Genomic DNA, 21,615 nt, shown 5'->3' on the forward strand with positions numbered 1-21,615 from the left:
TTCCATTAGTGCGCGTGCACGATACTATTTTATCCCACCAAAATCCACAAGCTAGGCCAACATACGTGCACTTCAGAGACTTAAACTTTGCCTCTCGGTAACAAGCATCGACACCTTCGGGGCTCTTGCACACTAAAATAACTAAAGCTAATTCAAAAACATGCATGTCGTTAGTTAGAGAACCAAAAATCCCATCAAGAGGTGTAATTATGGCGTAGTAACTCATGTTCAGTTTATAGAGTCGAAGAGGACAAGGCCCGACCCTGACTAGTATGGCTATAGTAGGATTTCCTTACACCATGGATATAGTAATTGTCATTAGACGTGATGTTGATGCATGTAATTACTAGGAATTATGCGTTGATCCGCCTTTCTAGACTAGGGACAATTTGACAGTAAATACACATACAACCGAGAAAATGGCCACCTGGCAAGAAGATGGATAAGAACTAATATAAAGCTACATGAATACAACTTCTGGAAGTGTTGAGAGCTTATTAAAATAATGCACCCTACTGGTTTGTTGTGTATACTAAAATAAATGTAATTCATTTTACATTTAATTATATATCTATTTGATCTATTGTACTGAAGGAAATCTTAAAAACGTTTCCTTAAAATCTCAAATGAACTTTGTTTTTGAGAAAGTGATTTTCTCACAACTTATCTTGTAGTGAAATCGTAAGAGATTCCAAATGTTATGGTTATCTACAGTGGACAGTGATTTAATTACGGTATAAAAGTTAATGAAATCCTGAACCATGCTGTATCTTACAATTATCTTTAGGACATTGTATGCAAGTGACTTAATCATAATGCAATCTTAATTTCTTGGCTGGCCCGGCATGGCCAAACGTGTTAAGGCGTGCGACTCGTAATCTGAGGGTCGTCGCGCCAAACATGCTCGCCCTCCCAGCCGTAGGGGCGTTATAATGTTCGGTCAATCCCACTATTCGTTGGTAAAAGAGTAGCCCAAGAGTTGGCGGTGGGTGGTGATGACTAGTTGCCTTCCCTTTAGTCTTACACTGCTAAATTAGGGACGGCTAGCACAGATAGCCCTCGAGTAGCTTTGTGCGAATTTAAAAAAAAACAACAACAAACAAACAATTTCTTGAAATTTCAAATGATATTTTATATTTTAGTAAGTAATTAAATTTGATTTTTTTATATAAATAGAACAACACATAGCTTAAGTATTAATTAGAGTTATAGAAAGTTGTATAGTAACACGTTCAATAACAGTTAAATGATAAACCATTTTAATTTTTCGTTAGTTATTTTTCAACCTCTACAGATGTTTCATGATACCAAGAAGTTACGTAAGATTCAAAATTAGATAACCACAAAACAACAAACCTGGTAATTTTGGCATCTTAGGAAAGTAGATGTTTCTTGTTCTAATAATGAACCACGCATGAAGAAGGTATTTACAACCTGAACAATCTATATGGTCAGGTAAGAAATCTTTAAGATTTAGGCATACCTTAATCCGGTTCTGCTGAACCAGAGAGCGCACAAGTAAACAGTATAACTCTCCCATTTTTGCATTTACTGTTCACTTAATAATGAAATTGAATTTGAAGCCTTCTAGTGCTCCCATATCTGAAATTGCAGAAGGTGTTCAAATGTATATCACGGCTCGAATCTGGAATCTTTTGATATAGATTTAGATTCACAAACCAGTAAGCTATGCCCAGCCTACCATGAAGAAACTAAAATTTACATTATTTTGATTATCTTCTATTAAACACAGTGAATTCCTTGAGGATATTTCATTATATTTTGGAAAAAAAAACAAATTCTATGAAAATAAAGAAATAACGAAACATTTTATGATGGCAAATGAAAATATTTTATTATATTCTAAAACCAACCTAATTAAAATTTTTATAATCTTAATAGTTAAAAGATAAGTGGTGTTCTTAAGCCAATACAAGATATTGTTGTACCCGAAAGCTTTACAATTGTTACAAAAATATCGATGATAAAAATTAAGAAATTTTATTGTTTCTTTTTGTTACAAGTAGGATATTAAAAGTAATAAATTATGTTTTCGAATTACATAACAAGTGTATGTAAAAAATATGAAAAAGTTAATAGAAATAACGTATTAGAAAGTTATGTAATCCTTTCCTAAAAAGAAAATACTCTGAACTAAAAGAAAGTCAAATTCGAAGTTACAAGTATGAAATTAAAATATTTTTAATATCTTTAAAGTTAATATTGTTTTTTGTAATTACGGCATAAAAATAAAATCACTGAGCTAATTGGACATTGTCAAAATTTGAACAAAAGTGATATACACAACTACGTTTCGAAAAAGATTGTTTTTTGTTTTCAGAGGAGCGACCGAAGTCTCTAGAAACGTCGTTCTTTCAACCTGAGCTACTTCAATAGGTTCCTCTCCAAGACTTTTCTGCAAGTGTTACTCAATTGTGCTTTTGCTGTCAATTCTACCCGTGTTAATACATCATAAATGCTCTACTTGAATCATCTACAAGAGAACGCTGAATTATATATATAAGTATGCTTCATTTCAGTAAAGATATAAAATTACAAGATCTTTTAACATCGTTAATCGCTGCTTCACATTTACATAATGTTCACAATTTAAAATGGTAAAATGACATAATTATATAAGAAATTCAAGTTCTCGTTTTCGGTTTCAAAAAATTACAAGCACGAGAAAAAAAAAAGTTTAAATATTACATAGTGTTAAGCAGTTTGAAGAAGATGTCAGAAAATAAGTTATTTAAACTGGTCTTTAAGAAGTGGTAACCATTGAAGATGCTATGCTTCCACCGGAAAGGGCACGGCTCTTAGCATGCAGTAATCAGTAGTGAACTTTTCAACTCAGTTTTTTACTTCTTTTTTGTTTATTAGATTTGCACAAATATTATCATTTCTGGAATTTCCGCTGAAAAAGAAAACAAAAAATATTTTATTTTTATACAAAATCATTCGCAGATTAAAACAAAGAGAAAATTATATTCCATTTTATTAATAGATTGAAGTCACAGATTACATTGGAAAGCGTGTGTATTAAATAAAATGGCGATTTAAAACTTTCATAAAATGGTATCAAGAAGTTTGGTTTGTTATAGCTCAACATATCATGAAACGTCTGCATTTAGAATAACTTTTTGTGATATGTGTTTACAAATGTGCATGTGATTATTATATTATATAATGTACAAGTAAATGAGTAATTTGATTTGAATGAAGCCTGGTTGTTTCAACAAGTGTTTAAAACCGTCCAAATAAATTGCAGTTACCAGTTTGAAATTGCTGATTATGGTCAAAAGAAATAACGACTTTGAAAATTCGTACATTTTAAAGATGTGAATACGTAATATTTATTTGTAGCTGTTATTAACTATTTGTGGGTTTACCTACCTTGTATAATAATGTGATGGAGAATATGTTTGCTTTTGATAGAACAACTGTGTTCTTTTGTCAAACGTTTATAAACAACTTTGGTTGTTTGAATAATAAAAACTTCGAGTGGTTGGGAAATGAAGAAATATAAAATGACTGCTCATGAGAGAGAATTTCATCACATTATATACCTTATGTTGATTGAGTCGTAATAACATAAATATTTTAGTCAATGAGTAAGTAGTTCAGAATCTTTAATTATGTGGCGATAGTGATGTCAGAATTTTACCAATGAAGCATAAATTTTTTTCACAAAAGAAACAAATCACATCTATATAATGTTTTAAGAAACCAATGAACTGCGTATAGACACCAATGGAAGAGTCACCAAATGCACACCTGCATTTGTGTACTTTTGAATGTGCTTTGTGTTATTTAAACAAGTCCTTAGTACTCTAATAATTTCCTCATTTGTTTTTTTTTTTACTCAACTAGGAGATTTGTTTAATGTAATGTTCCTGTGACACTTGCTGCTTTTAAAAAAAAAAGTGTATACCGCGATCCTTGCACCTGTGTAAACGATACACGAAACGGTAAAACTTGGAGCAAACTCGGCGACTTAATTTGCAACTAATAAATGTCCATATGTCAATGACTCTTTCAAGGCGTGACGGATTGATTGATAATAGGTTTACTGACATTTACATGCAGTTTGTGAGTCATCAGGTGAGACGTGTTTTGGGGCCGGAGGTGTTGATAATGACCATTCTTATCGAGTAACAGGTGTTCTTTTAATCAGCATAAGCAAGGCTTCGACACACCACTATAGGCAGTTTAGTGTATTAAAAAAAACAACAAAAAGTATACATTAGGGTACTGCGAAAGTAACATGAGTTACATGATGAAAAACAAAGGTTTAAGACACCTTAAGCAACAGAAAATTTTGAAAATACTGTAAAGTCAACATTTAAAATTATTGTATGTTAAATATGTTCTTTAATTAATTGAGAGAATGTCTTAAAACATCTTAGTTTCTAAGTGGAACAGTAAATGCACTGTAAAATGCGTTAAAAAAATTAAATATAAAAAAAACCACTGCACAAATAGAAAGTTTCAATCTAATCACATCAGATTGATCATATAAATGCTCATATACCACAAACGGAGATTATTATTCCTCTTATTTTTTTCTGTTCAGTCGATAATCCAAAGAAAAAAGTTAACACCATTCTTTTAGTTAATACATGACCTAAAGAAGGTATTAAACATAACTTCTCTTCTATTCAATGCCTAACTTGAAAAAGAATATTAAACCAATCCATCTTCTAGTTACTTGATTTGAAGGATATTTAGCTAAATCCCTTTGTTGGTCAATGGATAAGTTAAAGATGATTATTTTAACCTCTCTTGTAAATAGATAATTGAAAAAGCACACGAGTTCAACCTGTGTTTAGAGAATGGATATCTAAAGAAACAACTTTGGCTGAGGATAAATTTATTTTAAAAACATTTTTAACGTTTTATAAATATCTGATAATTCGTCCAGCAGTAGTGGAGCGGAAAGACGCAAAAAATGATTAATTAAGATCGATGCTAGAATAAAATAAGTATTATACAATTTTATACAATGAACCTAAGATAAGTTCTAAGATTACTTAATGCCATCCGGATTATCAAACATACTAGAAAGTCTTGGAAACAATTGTTTCAGATATTTGCTCAAAGTCACTCTAGGGTTATTTGCTCAAGCTGCACCTAATTTGGAACTGAGAGACCAGAAAGACGACAGGTAGTTGGGCTCAGAAGTACAGTATTCGAAATTTTTGTGATGAGAAGCAAACAGTGAACCCTCGTAATCACCGTCCAGCACTAAATACAAGGCCTTGCCTCGTCCTAAATTAATCGTTTACAAATTATCTTTTCTTAACAAATAATGATAAGAGAGTAATGAAAAGTTTTTGGCTTTGAAACATTCATAGCAAAAAAACAGCTAATAAATGGATATGCTCTTCCTGCCAAGAGTGTTAGAAGTGTTTTTACATTCCTTGTTATCTTTTATGTTATAAAGAATACTTATTGTGTTACAACAAACTGTGTTTATGTACAGAGAACGCTTAGTTCATTCTGTTTAAGCACATTTTAGAAACCAAAGGTGTAAAAACCAGTAGCCCTTCCCATTACGAATCACTTTCATTCATGCTTGCAGGCATGCCAAAACTATTTAGTTCACCACTTGACAAATAGAGACTGCGCCTGCGTAGATAATCTTCTTTTAAATTAGCTTTTCAGGGAGTAAACAATGGTTAAATTCAAGAAGACACCTGCTGTACGTTTGAGACATTTCTTTAAGCACAAAGGAATAAGAAAGTTTATTAACATTGTCTGGCGTCTTGTCTTTCATCTTTTGGATGGGGCAGGACCTCTAGAGTTACAAAACTTGTTTATCATGCTTTTCATGCGTATAAAGCTATGGGAAGAACACAACTTCAAGACTATTTTCTGAACATTTTCCTTACTGATTGTGTGAATTAGACTTAACCTTGTCAGCCAGACATGTAAACAATTAATCTTTGAGTAAGTTTTCTTTATTTGTATCAAATCCATTCAATCAAACAATAGTATAGAAAAACGTTTTAGTTCTGCGAACAAGTTTTCTTAACTAACGTAACATAAGCTTGTGGTATCAAAACAAAAGCGTATAAAGAAATTATTTTGGTCTCTGAACACATTCGATTTAGAAATTAGGCGTACGCAAGCTGTATAGACTTTACGCACCGTAGGTTCTTCAGAGAAATATGTTTAAATGATTATTACCTTTTTATTTGTCGACATTTCTATAAATGTTAGCTACCAAAACATTTCAGAAATTTGTCAAAGATCAGTTCATCGTTTATTTATCGCAATTTCCATCTATGAAAATGTTTCGTTGATTAAATAAATTAACTATTGCTGATTATGGGGCCCGTATATCAAACTCTAGAGAACTTGAAAATGTTGGCCACATTAGGCCAATAAGGCATAGTCTCTCACATTTATGTCACGTGAAACTCTCGTAAGCTAGCTCTTCGAATACTAAAATTTGTAATGATTATTTATATTTGTTCTCTATACTTATTACTAATTAACGAGCCATATTTCGCCATTTTAATAAATAACATGTGAGGGTCGCGGGTTCGAATCCCCGTGACACCAATCATGTTCGCCCTTTTAGCCGCGGGGGCGTTATAATGTGACAATCAATCTCAATATTTGTTGATAAGAGTAGCCCAAGAGCTGGCGGTGGGTGGTGAGAACTAGCTGTCTTTCACCTAGTCTTATACTGTTAAATTACGGACGGCTAGAGCAGATAGCTCTCGAGTAGCTTTGCGCGAAATTCAAAATAAACCAATCATTTGTTGTAAAAATTATCTCAAAACAATTGTATATATATTAACTAAGATCGGAATAAGATATATTTTCATAGTGCGGAACATTTTCAGCAGTATAAGTAGTATATATATGTATCGTTTCGAGTTTATGTAGGTGTTAAAACATAATGCATCCTCGTCAAAAACGTAGGTGTAAACATTCTTCTTTGTTTACTAAGGTTTGTCACATACAATGGATTTAAAATACGTCATTCCATGTAACGTCATCTGGTAGTCGCATAATAGCACAAGTATAGATATATTTATTGTTCAGTATCTATTGAAATATAAGTGTGATAGTGACATAAAATAATAAATAATTATAATATACATGTTTTTATTAGTGACGTTAAAAATATTCTCCAAACATTGTTATAGCTTATGTAGTTTTCAAAAATATAAAAACTTAGGAAACAAAATGGACAAAACAAATGTATATTTAAAACACAGACTGACGATATTGAATTATAACTAATTAGCGAAACAAACAGGATTTGTCACAAGAGACACTTAACATTACACGTGTTGCCCAATCTTTCATTCCCTTTGTAGTTTTAAGTCCAATTAAATTTGTTTGATTGTAGTTAAGCAGAAAGCTGCGTAATATGTTATCTGTGCCCATCACTGGTATTGATCTCAATATTTAACCTTAGAGGTCCACAGCCATAACGCTGAGGCAGAGAAAAAAAAACCAATTTAAAATGAAAAAAATATTCTTCAGATTTTAATTTGTATTCGTTTTCGTTCATTGCTTATAGGATAATACCCATCAGTAATGTGATCTGGCGAACCACTAGATCAACCCAATTTTGGAAAGTAGTAAAATGTATTAAATTAGTATTACTTAGGATGTGATCGAGCCACAGGAAGTTAAAAGGTCAATTGGTAAATGTCTTAGAATTGGAGTAAAATGTAACTGCTTGTCATGATATATAAGCTAACTACAAGCAATTAGAAAGATCTTTGCAAGATCGGATGGCAAAATTGATGCCACAATTTAACAAAGAGCTGATTCACGGTCAGAAATACCAGTGACACTAAATGAATTGGAGATGATTCTTCCAATAACTAAAAGAGATATTGTACTAGGCACAGATAATATAGATACTTTAATACCAAAACTATCTTCACAAAAGTAAAAACAAATTGAGGTATAATAATTAGTTTGTCAGTGATTTAGAGGAAAAAATATTTGCATGAGACTTGGAAGAAAGATCTCTTACCTATCAAGATGAGAGTGGTGAGATCCAAAAAATTCCCAACTCAAATGTCAAGGTAATAACCCATAGGATCCAATGTATCAGACCTCACATAACTGTGTTATACGAGGGCTGTTCAAAAAATACGCGGACTGACGTCATAAAACAAAATGTACTTTATTTAGAAGTTACAGGTCTGGAACCCCTTCAAAGTACTCTCCTCTCCAACGCACACACTTATCCCAATGGTGTTTCCACTTGTTGAAACAGTCCTAATACGCTTCATTTGTAATGTCCTCCAGCTCCTTCATCGCATTTGCCTTAATCTCGGGAATCGTCTCAAATTTTTTTCCTTTCAAGGGTCTTTTGAGTTTGGGAAACAAGAAAAAATCGCAAGGAGCAAGGTCAGGTGAGTAGGGGTGGGTGGGGAAGAACAGTGATCGAGTGTTTGGCCAAAAACTCACGAGTTCTGAGGGCTGAATTTCGCAGCAACGCGGTGCATCTTCAATTTTTCGGTCAAAATCTCGTAACAAGATCCAACTGATATCCCACACTCTTCAGCAAGCTCTCTGACAGTCAGACGTCGATTTGCCCGCACCATGGTGTTGACTTTGTCGACGTGTGGGCTCGTCAGTTGACGTGGAAGAACCTCCATGACGCTCATCATCTTCAATGGACTGTCGACCATCCTTAAAATGTTCATGCCACTTGAAACATGCCGTACGCTTCATAGCAACATCACCGTAAGCCGTGTTAAGCATAGCAAAAGTTTCAGTCGCAGATTTTTCAAGTTTAACACAAAATTTCACAGCAAGTCATTGCTCCTTCAGGTCATTCATTCTGAAATCCGCCAAACGAAAAAATCGCACTTCACTTAAAACCGCGTAGCTAATACACAAATGAAGATATCTGCAATCGGGAAATGGCATCGTAATCAGCTGGTCTGTGCAAACCTAGCAACACCAAGCGGATTCCCCTGGAACCAACTGGAGCCGCGCAATTCAAACAGTCCGCGTATTTTTTGAACAGACCTCGTACAGTCTTTGAAATACTTACAGTTTAGTAGATATTTGCATTTAAAAACAAAGCTAAAGTTTCAGACATTCTCATCTGACATATTGGTAATGCTAGACACCAGGCATTACAAATAAGGTTTAGCAGACGGAAATATAAAATTTTTATAATCAGCTTTGGTTTGCCACAAAGGCTTTTGCTGGGTCCTGTTCTCTTTAATATAAATACAGCACACCTGGTTAATGTACTAGAAGGTCCCAGAATGGTATACAAATATTTTGATGATACAATTATCGCAAGTATCTCACTGTATACATGAACCAGTAAAATCTTTGCATATAGAGTAAAGATAAATAAAGAGTTCATCCAACCAGATAAAATACTTTGAATTTTGCCTACAATATTTAACAACATGCTTACGTATAAATGGAGAAGGGTTTCACATGAGGAAATTGTCACTTTTTTGAGGATTGTAATGGGGCCACTCAAAATAACAATGTACACACATTTTGATCATCTCAGTGAAAGAGGGAGAAATCAGCAAAAAAAAAATTAATCTTATTAAATGCTCTGTAGCCCAGAAAATGCAGCAAAGTAATCTCATAAGTCTAATGAAAGGAAATTTCATGACTAAAATGGAGTATAGGCTTTACTAATGTGCATCAACAGCAGAGGTTAACAGTGATCAAGCTGAAGAAGATGCAAATTGTAGCCATGAAAATATACAAGAGGCAACAAAAAATGCCATCCTGCAATTTTGGTATGGTTTGAGTAGTATTATTACAAGTAAAAGGTTTCTAGCCGGTCATATGTTACTCAAAGCAAGGATAGCCATATCTCCCTCGTTATACAAGCACTTGAAACAGAGAGGATAGGCAAAGCAGCAATTCAGAGAAAGAAGTAGGTCAAATCATATTTCAGCGATTGGAGACATAAAGAGCGTTGAGTGAGTCCGAGCAGATGGCATCAAGTTAAACACAATGAAGAATGGCAATATAATGTGTATGGATAGATTAGAGCTGAAGTATTAAACACATACGAAAAAATATTAAAACTGACCATAGGAATGGATGGCTTAGTTACGAAAGACATGACTACAGAGAAAGGAGTTGTTTATAGAAACGGTCATAAAGTGTTTAAATTCTCAGTAGTAAAAACTGTGTGATCCAGTATATTCAAGAGAGAACCTGAAGCACATGCAGAGGTATTTATATGGTTGACCAGTGAAAGCTATAATAGGATTACACTACTGACAGGTTCCTTAAACTTCAGCACAAAATTGGAGACACATTCTGTTCAAAGAATATCGGTAAAATCCTTTGCGAGACTTAAAAGCTCATCTGGTAATGATCTGTTGTCTGTTACAGAGGTGTAGCATTCAAGGAGAAAGTAAGAAATTTCACAAGATCTCAGAGTGATGTCGTCACTGAAATCATATGCAGACTGAGAATAAGTAAAAAGATAGAACTGAAATCACACAGATCGAGTGCAAGACGTACACATATGTGGAAAAGGGAAGAGCTAAGTGATACTAAATTGAACACTATTACTGGAAGGATTTTGGGGAGATTATTGGAGGGACTAGAGCATGTGCTAAAACTAGAGCAAAACAAAACACTCTAAGCTGTATTTTAGTATTACTTTCACTCCGATTTTTTTCTTCACTAGCTACTGGCATGAAAAATAAGATAACTACAATAGATAGACAATACACAATAATCAGTAATAAGAAAAGTAAAAAAAAAAAAAAAGCAGTTATTATTTGCCGGATTTCTCATTGGGGTCAATTGTTCAGAATTACAAATGACACCACGCAGTTTGGACGGCGCATTGGCAAATGTGTGCAACAGAAGTCCATAAATGAAAGGAGGAGGGCATGCACTTCAGCTGGTGCTAAACTTTGCTAGCATGTATATCAAACAATTAGTCGATTATTGATACACTGTTAGGCCTAGCGCAAACATCAAGGCGGACATTGATGTTTGTGGTAGGCCTAACAGTGTATCATTAATCAAAATACCCCAAGCTTTTCCGTAATGGACAAAAAGAAGACATTTGGCATTATGATGAATTTAACCGGTATGAGTTAAGTAAAACCAAGTAACAAAGAAACATGCAGGAAAATTTTCTAGATGTGGTTGTGAATGTGGAGGGTTGAATGTAACGACTTGGGCTCAAATCTGATGAGGGGAGAATATATTCGAAAGTATCCCAATCGATTTGATATATTAGCTGAAGAGTTGTCATGTGATTACTGCAGTGAAAGCGGTGAGTAAAAAACAAACGGTTACTACAGTATCGCTATTTTCTGATAAGGGAATTGGAATCTTTTATAAAAAAAATCATTAGTTTTAATATTTTTTGAAGCTAACAACACAGGGAAGCCCAAAAATGCATTATTAAAGTTGAAGCAGATGAATGATGCATTACAATATGATTAAGTGATTCTTATATTGGTTGTTTGTTTGTTTGTTTTTGAATTTCGCACAAAGGCTATCTGTGCTAGCCGTCCCTAATTTAGCAGTGTAAGACTAGAGGGAAGGCAGCTAGTCATCACAACCCACCGTCAACTTTTGGGCTACTCTTACCAACGAATAGTGGGATTGACCGTTACGTTACAACGCCCCACGGCTGAAAGGGTGAGCATATTTGGTGCGACGGGGATTCGAACCTGCGACCATCAGATTACGAGTCGAACGCCTTAACCCACCTGGCCATGCGCTATTCTGGAAAATAATTTATTGGTCGTTCATCTCTGCTGTATGTTTTGATTTTATAATTAAGTTCTATGCGTAAAAGATAACAGAATTAACTGTTAAAATTTTGTAATTCAACTGCTTTTCTTAAAACTTTGAACTCCATATCTGAAGTTATAAAACATAATCTTTTAATTAAATTTGGTTGTTGGTTAAGCACAAAGCTATACCACAGGTATAAAAGCTATTTTTGACTTCATAAGTTTTCAAACTTACCGTTGAGTCATTGGGAGCATATTTACAAAAAAAAACAACAAACATTTTAAATAATTAAACACCACTCAAGAAGCTCCATATTCGAATCCTTAAAAATGTAATTAAGAAGTCGCCCCCTATATTCCTCTCGATTACCACAAATTGTCTTATTCCGCACAAAATCTCGAACTTTTAGTATTAATCCAACGCGTCGTTTCTCATCTCTCCCAATATGCGAATCACGGATTCGAAGCTCTGTCTTTTAACATGCTTCTCCTTTCAGCTGTAAGTCACTATATTGTGAAAGCCAATTCCACTATTTGTTGTTAAAAAAAAAGACCAAGAGCTCGCGTTGGGTGGTGTTGACTGTATTTTCACTCTAGTTTATCACTTCTAGCTTTGCAAGGCCAAGTGATTAGAGCGCTCGACTAAGCTGGAGGTCACAGGCTCGAATCCTTGTCACACCAAACATAATCGCCCTTTCAGCGGGGGCGTTATAATGTGATGGTCAATTCCACTATTCGCTGGTAAAACAGTAATCCAAGAACTGGCGGTGGGTAGTGATGACTGTCATTCCTCTAGTCTTAAATTGCTAAATCAGGGACGGCTAGCGCATACTGTTCTCGCGTAAAGTTGCTAGAAATTTGGAACAACCCAAATAATTCTCCGAGTTGCTTTTAACGTGTAATGTTTATTACATATTTGTTTTTGTACAAAGAAAAAAGAGAAAGTTCCAACTTTATTTCTGTGTTGTTCGGAACAATTATTATATTTATATATCTCTCAAATCTGCCCTCTCTTGTGTATCATTATACACAATACTTTACATGTGAAGTGCTAATTTCATTTCGCAATACACCAACCTACATTTATGTTTGGAAAATAAAATTTTTAAATCATTGTTTTCTTACTTGATTTTTATGATCTAAGTGAACAGCTATTTTAACTTCTAGAAATAAAATTAGATAAATTGTGTCTGCTTGTTTTGTTTTCTTTACAGTTGATCACGTAAGATAACACCGTGTAAATACCAGTCTGGTAATATAATCATAATTTAATACTACTTCAATTTTTTTAAAAAGATTCTTCATACAAACTGTAGAACCCAAGCGAAGAGTTCTATTAGTTAAGCCATAGTTTATTACAGTTAATAATGGTCCTTCGAATAAAATGTACATATCAAATGCAAGTCACAGTAAGATAAATGTAACATTTCGATATGTTTTCCTGATTGTATTTGAAGGTTTATTTTGGATATTTATATTCTTCTTGGTCGTGTGGATCACTAATAAATAATGTATAAAAGAAAAACAAAACGAAAACGATTTTTGTCTATTCGAGAGGTATTTGGAACAGGAAATGGCGACAGGATTCCTGGTAGATTCTGAGGTGTAGACAGAATCCGCCCATAAGTCAAACCAACATGAAATCTTTACTGTCAGACGTCAACTGATCTGAATAGTTAATTATAATTCTTACATTTTCAATAGGCTTGGAATTATTTGGTGATTAGGGCACTCGACCTTTTTTCTGAAGGTCGCCGATTGAATTTCGTCACCAAAATACATACGTCTGTGTCAAATAGAGTTAATCTGTAAGATCTATAAGCAAATGTGTACATGCAAATTTTATTGTAGTAAAAAACTCGACAGTACAGTGTTATATATCGTGTTTCTTGAGAGCATACAATGCACATTATTGTTTGTTCTATAGTGTGTGTGTGTTGCGGTGAATTATTATTTACCTCATTGAAGTTTGGATATAATACTACCTGATCATTTATGTATAAAAATCTTTTCAATTGTGTACTTTAATTTCTTAATCTATAAATTACTGCCTTCGTTTAACACTGTTCACTACCACTACATGCATAAATTGCATCATATTCAGTAACTTTGTGTTTTGCCTCCCTTCCCCAGTGGCTCAGCAGTATGTCTGCGGACGTACAACGCTAAAAACCGGGTTTCGATACCCGTGGTGGGTAGAGCACGGATAGCCCATTGTGTAGCTTTGTGCTTAGTTCAAAAGCAACAACAACAACTTTGTGTTTTGTTCGTGTTACAACAGTCGGTATAATAAATTGACCAAAAATGGAGAAGTTACAAATTTTATGTAAAATGCTTACGAAAATCAGCAGTAATCAGCGAGATTAAATGTAATTTTTGCAATGTTAAATTTTGTGTGACCAATACGTTGTTAAGGGACCAGAACACAATCATGTCATGAACTCACAAACAAGTTGTTACAGGAATACTTTTGGAAAAAGCTTTTAAGAACCAGAGATGGTTAATGTGGACCCAGTCGACAATACTGGGGTAAATAATTGTTTGCTTTATTCGATATATGCAACAGAGCTCAAGTAAAACTAAAACAACAACATAAATAAACAGTAACCCAAAATAAGTAGAATGTAGCTTCAAGTATGACGTGAATTGAATTAAGAGAAATATATTTACATAAATATTATATTATCTATAGATATATTTCAATACTTTATTTTTGATAGAAACTACTAGAGTAGTTTGTGTACTGAATAATTGTTATGCTGACACCTGTGGTCATCAGATATGGTGTAGTAGCTTGTGTACTCAGTAATGTTAATATATTATTCATTCGTAAGATCCGGTAGAGTGCGTTGTGTACTCTGTTTTTGAATTTCGCGCAAAGCTACTCAAGTGCTATCTGAACTAGCCGTCCCTGATTTAGTAGTGTAAGACTAGAGGGAAGGCAGCTAGTCATCAACGCCCACCGTCAATTCTTGGGCTACTCTTTTACCAACGAATAGTGGGATTGACCGTAACTTTATAACGTCCCCACGGTTGAAAGGGCGAACATGTTTGATGTACGGGAATTCGAACTCACGACCCTCGGATTACAAGTCGAGTGCTTTAACTACCTGTCCATGCCGAGCCAATAATGTTAATATATTATTCATTCGTCAGATCCGGTAGAGTGCGTTGTGTACTCTGTAATAATGCTGATAATTTAACTATTGAATAGTTTTGGTAAAGTAGTTTTTGTACCGCATAATTATATTAGCATCTTAACCTGTAACTGTTCAACAAGTATGGAAGAGCAGATTTTATACTATATAATTGTGTTGATACATCAACACTGAATTACTTGTTAGAAGTGCTAAAATAGTTTGTGTATTGTAAAATCAACCGGGGTTCGCATCCCGGTCGCGCCAAACATACTTGCTCATTCAGCCGTGGGGGCGTTATAATGTGACGGTCAATCCCACTATTCGTTGGTAAAAGAGTAGCCCAAGAGTTGGCGGTGGGTAGTGATGACTAGCTGCCTTCCCAGTAGTCTTACACTGCTAAATTAGGGACGGCTAGCACAGATAGCCCTCGAGTAGCTTTGTGCGAAATTCCAAAACAAACAAACAATTATTTCAGAAACAACAAAAGTGAATTAATTCGGGTTTCCAAAACTTTTTATTTCGCAACTTATGAATACAAGCCGACATCATTCAGTGCGGTAGTACTTAATGGTAGGTATAGTGTTGAAACAAAATGGTGGCCATAAAAACCGCCAGTTTAAAACCACCTTTAAAATGTTTGAAGATTAATAACAACTATTTAACAATATTACCTCAGTAAAACTAAAACATTGTACGTATAAAGCCATCTAATTCACTATATACGTGTTCATGGAGTGAATGAAAATTTCACTATTTCAACGAAGTTTTTTCAATGCAAGTGATTTTTCCAAGGAAGCGTACAGAAAACAACGAACCTTGTCGCTCTAATTCTTTTACATAACTATCGTCTGGAGTATCGGAGCATATTCAACCATTTAAGCACGCCCTCTACATTCCGACACTCAGTTACATAGCCCCTTTCAAACATGTGGTCAGCTTCCGGTCAGTTACCTCTTTCTTTGTGAAACGTTGTTCACTCCCCTACATAAAAAAAAAAAATTCTCAACCCAAACGAGCCGTTTTTACATATATAATGATTCATTTCGTGTACCGGAAAGGATACTGGTATAATAAACCCGAATCGGGTATGCGTGGGCCTCCCTCTTAGTATTGCTGGCACACTAAAATATTGCTAATAAAAAGGAAAGCAATCAAATATAATAATGTCAAAAATATATTGTAAAGAAAATTACAGATCGATATTTACGTAACCTAGCTAGCTGCAGAAATATTGAAAGTTTAATGCTACAAAAAGTATTGAAACAATAAAGTTAACACTACAAAGATAGTTACTTAAAAGGTAGAAAAAAAGAAATATCTACTTTGGCTCAGCAGTGAGGGCGTTATAATGTGTCGGGCAATTCCAGAATTAGTTGTTAAAAGAATAGCCCAAGAGTTAACGGTGGCTGGTGATGACTAGCTGCCTTCCCTCTAGTCTTATGCTGCTACGTTAGGGACGTCTAGCGCAGATAGCCCTCGTGTAGCTTTGCGCGAAATTCAAAAAACAAAAAAACAAACAATATGTAAAACCTCTAGTGTTAAATGTAATTTATCTTTTTCTCTGCATTTTTTATATCCATTTCGCCGTTGAAGCACATCATTTACTGTCTCCTCTTTCTCCTATCGTCCCACGGTGGTACATCGGTAAATTTATGAATTTACAAAGCTAAAATCCGGGGTTTTATTCATCATGGTGAATATCATAAATAGCTCAAGGCGGCTTTGCTTTAAAACGACACGTTTCTTTAATGTTGGTGGCAAAAAGATTTTATTTAACATGTCTGGAATCGTCTTGCGGAGAGAACTTTTTGATCTTGATGGAACAATCTTCTGAATTATCTAACAAGATCTTCAGGCTTAATCATTTTTATATTTTCGGAAAAATGCACAAACTGTTTATTTAGAATTTGGCGTAAAGCTACACTAAAGCTATCTGCGCAAGCTGTTCCTAATTTAGCAGTGTAAGACTAAATGGATGACAGCTAGTTATCACCACCCACCTCCAACTGATGTGCTACTCTTTTACCACCGACTAGTGGAGATTGACCTTCACACTATTATGTCCTCTCGGATGAAAATGTGAGCACGTTTAGTGTGACAGGGAGTTGAATCCGCGACTTTCAGATTGTGAATCAAGCGCCCTAACCACCTGACCATGAAGGACCGCGGAAACTGAATAATTTAACGGATACACGTGCTACATGTACTCATGTACACACGAGGGGAACTTTGGTATTTTATTTGTTATCAAGTGTAAAGCTACACAATGCGCTGTGCTCCCCATGCGTACCGAGAACCAGTTCTTTCAGTGCTATAAGTCCTCAGATTTATAGCTAAGCTACTGTGAGGCTGAGGGGATAGAAACACCTTGGTTTAGCTGAAACAAACTCTACGACTTTAATGCTAGTTTCGTGATGATTTATAATTTTTGGTCTTGTAGTGTTACTTTATTGCTTATAATTGTAGTTGGAGAAATTATAAGACTTTCTTACAATCCCTCAATTGAAATGTAAGGTCGTTTTGGAGGAAATCAAAATAATTTATGAAATTTCTTTAAACAATGACCCTAGTGGTGATGATTCATAAGTTGTGTGAACTTCAGAAAACTTGATCCCTTACAAATTATAATATTGTTTACTGTAATAAACAGTCTGTAAAAAGACAATTTATCCAGGAAGCCCTTTGTTTTTTTGTTTACTGTCAAAATTAAGTGTCTCCTGAGCAACAACACTGTTACTCCGATTAAAACCAGCCCTACTGTAATTAGCAATCCAGTAAGTCATTTAGAAAACTTATTTAAATCTTATAATTATATTGTCACGTTGATAGGAAGAAATAAGCTACGTTTGTTCTGAAAGAGATAAGATAATATTAAAGTTTTATGTTTTTTAAAGAGACACAAATAAAAGTTCTTTGGTTGACAAAATCCGTGCAACATTAAGAAAAATGGTTTTCATAAATTTGAGTGATTCATGCATCTATCGACTATACACTGAATGTTTTATTTGTTTATAATACAATAAAGAAGCTGTTCAAAAAATACAGCAAACCTCGTAGGTGCACAAATAATGGTCATGTTTGTACTTCCAAACAATCTGAAACTAACTCAACCATACAACTAACTGTACAAGGTTGTATTTAATATTCAATTCTCACTGTCTCGTTGCAGGGGCTCAGAAGACAAACAAATATTTCTTCAATAACCTCAAAGAGTTTTTGTCCCTTTAAGAGTGCTGAAGATAACATCGATTTAATTCCAGTTCATTAGTAGTTATTGTAGAGGTAAAATTCCCTCCAGAAATCCCTGGAAAGGAGTAGGTTTGATAATTACATGCACGTCTCGTGCTTATTGTGGAATTATATTTTGACATTAAGTCACTTCAGTTTAAACGTTGTTGATATTAGCCTCTGTGTTGAGGTAAGAAATGCTTCTCCTACTGTCTCGCTCCTTTCGTGTTCAAGTAGTACAAATCAGATACAGTTAATACAGGAAACTCGTTCATAATTAGAGGTCCACTTCGGTCCCACCCAGACACTCAATTAGGTTTGCTCACTTACGTCTCTCTATAAATATCTTAATAAGTGAGCAAACTTTATAGTTGTAATTAATACATTTTTCTGTTGAGTAGGAACATTAAGACTATTGAAAAAACAAGCTCTACTGAAACAAATCTAATGTGTATTTACATGGAAATTTATAAAATTGATAATGATCAAATCCCAGTCTCTAATTTGCCTTTTAATTTGTTTTACACTGTTTTTGAATAATACATACAAATTCACTTCAAAAGAAAGCAGACACTCGCATATATGAAACAAATACGTACATATACACTTTCATTTTCATGAATTAGCCAGCTTGAAGTGTAAGAATACTTTGTGAAAGTTAACAATGATCTGTTTACATCACTCATAGAATGGCAATAGATTACTTAAATATTATCCATTTCTTTTATTGTCAGTGTAATCTATCATAAAGAATCCTATACATTAGGCTTAACTGAGACTGTCGGCATTGAAGCATAGACATGATATCGAGGTCAGATTAATAAAGTGGTCCTACCATTTTATGTATAAACAAGTCTTAACAATGATCCATCGCGCAGTCGCTCAGCTGAAAAGAATGTAACTTATCAAAGCACAATCAGCTAATGCGTCTGGATATATACGACTAAAGTATCCTTTGGAAACTACACAGAGCTCAACTTTCGTTGCTACTTCAAGTTCCGTTTTGTTAAACGATTTCCATCACTATTGGATGGACAAATGGTCGATGGCTCGTGTGCATACAGTTATCTCGTTATTGAAGATTTTCTTTCATTTATCTATTGAATAATATTTTATTTGGCAAAAACTATACAAATGAAAAATGATTTTTTCATGTACTTGATGTTTCTAAAGTATGTAAGAATAATTCAGCAGTTACTGATTTGGAAAAGTTAAAACTTAATTTTGTTGTGAGCGCCATCTATTTACTTTTCTAGATGCTCACACGATTTAAATTAGTACAACATGTTTAGTACATAGGTTATGGAGAGCTCAGTATTCCCTATTAGTCTTAATATTTATTTACGTAAAACGCACATTGAATAATTTATCAAATTACTCGTTAACATCTTTGGCTATTTAACAGTGTGTAACGTTATATACAGTAGTTTGTTTAATTTGATTGTTCTCTCTTGTTAATTTTCCCAAACAATTTAGATTGATTTTAGGACGCTAGGGTGTTTGTCTGTGTGTGTTTTTTATAGCAAAGCTACATCAGGCTCTCTGCCGTGTCCAACGAGGGGAATTGAAACCCTGATTTTAGTGTTGAAAATAGGAATACTTACCGCTGAACCAGTTAGAGACAGGACGCTAAGATCCGAAGGTTTTATAAACAACAAGTAACAGTACTAACAACCTGAATGTATGCTCTAATTGTCCTAGCCTTGGTGTTTCCAGTACTCTCCTCTTAAGTGTTTTTGACACTCAAAATTCTGATAAACAAGAACATGTTCAAATCTTTGATCTAAAATGCGAATATTGTTAAGACATGTCGATGTATTACTGTTTTTCGCGGCAATCATGGATCTTGCGACATTTATCAAAAACTCCAAGGCGACAAATTTTTGGTCCTTCTCCCCTCCCACAAGAAATGGAAATGTTGAAATTCCATTGAGTCATAAAATCATGGTTAATTAATCGAACGCAGTATAAGCTAGCGATATTGAGCTCTTTACATTACATTGTTATCTGTAGAAAGCAATCCCCCCTCATCATGATATATTAGAAATACTGACGTCATAAAAATGTAAAATGTTCTGTCATAAGCAAACAAAACAAAACAAGGAAAATTGTGCCTATCAAAAGAACAGGGAGGATAAGAGGAAAAAAACAACCAAATATGGCCTAACAGTCTACAATAAAGAACGTTCCTCATTTTTTCTTCTTATAAGCACGTTTAAAAAGTAAGTACAGAGGAAAGCCTCGTGTATTTGTGATGTATAACGATAAGAAGATATTAGTTTGGTAAACATATTACGTTTAACTGTTTTTATAATCATTGAATTGCTTCTCACGCAAATGCTAATAAGGGGACGCCGTTGTTTTAAGATGGATAAAAAGAGGCTGGAAAACTTTAAAGCATTAACCGAAATGTAAAAAGAAAAGGAGCAGAGAAGAACAATGAAATAAACTTGTATCCTTTTACATAGTGTTATATAGATGTTGGCATTGTTATTTGAAAAACAAATCATGTTTTTTGTACAAAAGTGTATTAAATTTGGTACAAGTATATATTTTGGCACATGTTGCGTAACGTTACCACCGTGGATAATTTGTATATTACTGAAATAAAGAAATACAAAATAAATGTCTTACGTTCCTGTTAACTTCTATAAATATGACTAACTGCTCCTGAAAATGGGCCCAGACTTTGATGGGATGTGAATAATTAGTCTGAGCTAAAAAAACTGAAAATAAATGGGGTTTAACGAATGAAAATATGTAAACAATTAATTAATATATATATATATATATATATATTTATATATTTTACATTTAAAGGGGATCTTGAAATAACGCCACTTTACTTTGTAAGAGTTTACCTCAAAGCAGATATAAATATGACAAAAATCATCATATTCGGAATATATTGTTAAGTATCTTTAGACTTCACACCACTAGTTGAACAAAATACTCTAACTTAGCTTCTACTCTAGGCCTTTCACTTTTATTATTTTAAGGCAGTTTAATTCATTTGATGCGATTCCAACATACACTCTCGTGTTTAGAACGAATTTAATGGCGTTTAAACATGTTTATCTTCCCGCAGTTGTAATTTAAGTATTTTTCCCCGCCTAGACTGTTTTATTTCTCTTAAAATATACCAATATGTTTTACAGTTTTTAAGTTAAAGGATATCATTATACATGTTACCTTTCACTAGTGATTTCACTCTTTATTTTACCTCCTTTGACAAACATTTTTTTAAACAAAGTTATCCAGTTATATTATCAAACGATATAGGTAGCAGCAATTTCATTCTGAGCAGCATGTGCGAGACATAGGTTAAAGGTTAAATAAGAAACGTCCTTTAGGTTTCGGGCAGAGTCGGCCCTAATTTTGTTCGATTTCAAATCCAATAATGGGATTAACTCTTACTTTCGTAATATATCCACAGCTGAAGAAATGGAACTTTTTCAGTGGCCTTGCAGCGTGAACCATGGACCTTATGTCCTCAGCCCAGAAAACTACCC

General features: G+C 34.1%; 1 long non-coding RNA gene across 1 annotated transcript in view; it reads right to left on the minus strand.

The window, feature by feature from the left end:
- Window positions 1-1,107: 1,107 nt before the first annotated feature.
- LOC143244670 (uncharacterized) overlaps window positions 1,108-21,615 on the minus strand; it is a 47,508-nt gene continuing 27,000 nt past the window's right edge. Inside the window, exon 2 of the long non-coding RNA XR_013025271.1 lies at window positions 1,108-2,917. This is a non-coding gene — a long non-coding RNA (uncharacterized LOC143244670). The remainder of the gene's footprint in view (window positions 2,918-21,615) is intronic.

The sequence above is a fragment of the Tachypleus tridentatus genome, chromosome 2 (genome assembly GCF_004210375.1).
Source record: "Tachypleus tridentatus isolate NWPU-2018 chromosome 2, ASM421037v1, whole genome shotgun sequence".
NCBI classification, from domain to species: domain Eukaryota; kingdom Metazoa; phylum Arthropoda; class Merostomata; order Xiphosura; family Limulidae; genus Tachypleus; species Tachypleus tridentatus.